Source organism: Galeopterus variegatus, unplaced genomic scaffold (assembly GCF_000696425.1).
Source record: "Galeopterus variegatus unplaced genomic scaffold, G_variegatus-3.0.2 Scaffold5138, whole genome shotgun sequence".
NCBI classification, from domain to species: domain Eukaryota; kingdom Metazoa; phylum Chordata; class Mammalia; order Dermoptera; family Cynocephalidae; genus Galeopterus; species Galeopterus variegatus.
In genome coordinates, this window is record NW_007731249.1 from 46,785 (window position 1) to 49,995 (window position 3,211).

Sequence of the window (3,211 nt, forward strand, 5' to 3'; positions counted from 1 at the left end):
GGTGTCCTCCCAGTGAATGGCTGGGTTTGACAGCTGGGCCACCGCCTCTTTTGAGGGTAGCCTCCCTCTTCAGCCTGAGGGAAAACATGGCTATGGAAGTTTCTCCTGTTTTCAGCATGTTAGAGAAACCAACGCTGTACAGAGGACGTGAAAGCTCATTTCACAGGCCCAAGGAGCCCCGTGAAAGAGAACACTATGCACAGAGAGCAGGAGAGAAGGCCTCGATGGAAATTTCTGCCAAGTTTGAGGTCCTCTGCTGGACTTGCCTGCTCACACCGAGCCCTGTGAAGACAGAAAATACAATCCTTCTACCCCTCCCATCCCTCCTCCACATCCCCTTCCCCGAAGAAAGGCCCAAACCCAGCTCTTGTAAAGGGGTGTGTATCTGACATTCCTCTGACCTCGCATCTCATGCAAACTGAGATTAGCTCCACTCCCAACCCTGAGCAATCCCAAGAGTTGAGGCCACTGGATGGGGCATTGCAGCGGAGCAATTACAGTGGTTGAACGCTGGAGCTGGAAGGGGTCTTAGAGGGTCTCTGGTCCATTCCATTATGTTTTGTATTTCTGTATTTCTTGTCCTTCTGTGCCGTCTCTGCCACCGGTGAGGGCTCAGTGTGCAAGAGAAGTGAACCTAGGTGACCATGTCCTCAGCTTTCTCTTCATGTCCACTCAGATTGTCACAAGCCTGGGCTTTCCCACTCGCTCTTCCAAGGGGCAGGGTGATGAAGTTGAATTTATATGAACGTCAATTCACCTGCGTCCGAATCCTGACATGGCTTCTCTTGAGTCGTGTGTCTCTGAGCAAGGGACAACTTCTCTGAAACTCACTTTCCTCATCTATAAAAATGGAAGCCGCAGCTCCTGCCTGACTTGTCGTTGGAGTTACATGAGTGCCCAGAATGTGGGACATTTAGGGAGCATGAGTGTCCCTTATCCACTGCATCTGAGTGTTAGCTTTTCCGTCGTGCCCTCCCCTGTCTCCCAGTACATGGCAGTAGGAAGTAAGGTACTCCTTTCCCTTGACCAGGACACACAAGAGCCCAGATGCCTGGTTTTCTACCACTCACATGACTTGCACCCCAACTGAATGATACCCAGTGAAGAGGTCTCTTCCACAGCAAATATGAAATCTGTATAAAGTATTCTGCAAGTTGGAGATTACTAGTATTTCCACCTCCTTGCTTTTCAGAAACCACCTGTTCTTTCTATTTGTATCAGGATTAGAATGTGGAATTTTGGCAAAAAGGAGATGTTCCTTTTAATTAAACATCCTGAGCTGCATTTCCCATTTTGGGATGACTCAGTGAGCTCCATATGTGTGGAGGTGAAGGAGAGGAGGAAGTCATTTTTAATGGAAATATAAACTTGGATGGTCACGGGATTAACGAGAGTCAGAAATCCACATTGCTGACAAGGCAGCAGGCGCATAATAGAATCTTACTGTATGTTGGCCCCTTGTCCCGGTGTCATACCTGAAGCAGATCGTAGAGCAAAGGAAATGGACCTGGAGTTCAAGATCTGGGTTCAGGTGTCAGCACTGTCCCATTAGCTGTGTGCCCTCCTCAAGAAAGCCACTCAACATCTCGGAGCCCCAGTTTTCTCATCTTAAAAATTGGAAATAATCACAACTCTATCTACTTTGCAGGGTGGTTGTGAGGCTTGAATAAATGAAAGCACTTTGTAAATGGCAGAACTCCATAGAATGGTAGTTCCCCATCCTTATTATTGTGGTTAATGATGATAATTGTGCATCTTCTAAATTTGATTTGGGTAAATATCAATCAATTCCCAGTTGTGATTCGATCTAGATTTTTTTCAAATGATACTGATAGTTTCTAGGCAATTTCCCAACTCTTACAACCAAATATTGGTCACATTTGCTTTCTGGGGTCAGAAATTTAGGTTTCTTCCATCCTTTATTCCTTCTTACCTAATGTGTAAGTGATCTCCAGCTTACCACGGTACTAGATGGGAGACCAGGAGCTCTTTGGAGAAGAAAAACCTCTTTGAAAAACTGCTGATATGGAATGTTTATTTAATTCCAGAGGAGGGTCTGTTTTTGTATTTTAGGTGTAATGCAAGCAGAGTTTATTGCTATTTGAGTTTTTAATTGGTTTACTAATATTTTTTATAGCTTCTTATTTTAATATTTACAGGTCCCAGATGCTGAGATTTACTGACATCTGAGAAGGGACTGATAAATGATTTAGTTGAAATAGCAAAACTGGAGACATTGTATGAATTAGAAATTGTGCCATGGAACCCACTCAGGAGCCACTAATTTATTTAATGTGATTTGGGTTGTACAGCTGTTTCTTACCACAGCCAAAGGAAACACAAGCATCAACTGTTCCCCCAGCAAAGCCGGGGTTGCCCAAGGGACTAGGGCAAGGACTCCAGAGGGGACCAGGTAGGATCCAGCAGGCTGGCCTGGGTTGGGTCAGTGTGACAGGGCTTGCTTCTAGAGGCCTGGACGAGCCCTTTCATCACTCTGCCCTCACTTCTGTGCAAGTCACTTCCGGTTTATCTGCATGGATGGACGAACACGTCATCCTCATGGCATTTCAAAGTGGCTATGGGACTTCTGCAAACAGATTTACCCTCATACGTCAGCTGGGGTAGAGCCCCTCTAACATTTCTTCTGACTTGTGATTCTCTATCGAGTCTGTGATTTTGCTAAGGCTGACTTCAGTGGGTTTGTTTTGCTATTGCTTTTTCTTCCCTGGCACAATCAGAGGTGTCTTGTAATTTTTAAAATTCTTTTTTGCTGGTATGAAAGAAATACATGTTTATTATAGAAAATATAGAAAATACATACAAGTCAAATGAATAAACTAGAAATCACTAGCAAATCCACCACCCAGATATAATCATGGTTAATTTTGATTAATAACCTTCCAGACTTTCTCTAATATACATTTTTCTATTTTTAAAAAATGGACACACACAGCCTATATTGTGTAGTCACGTATCATCTTTGAGCAGTTTTTCTCCATAATATTCAACTGCCTTGCTCAGACTGGTGTTCAAAGGGCCTTATGCAGACTGACTCCTGTAAGAAATATCTTCCTGGGGATGGTTTGCCCAAGTGCATGTACCTTTGTAGAGAATGGCTGCAACTGTGCAATTTTGTGTTGCTTCATTGTCATTTCTAGGGCACTGACATAATATGGATGCCCCTCCCTCTTTCTTTAGACTATTTAAGTTG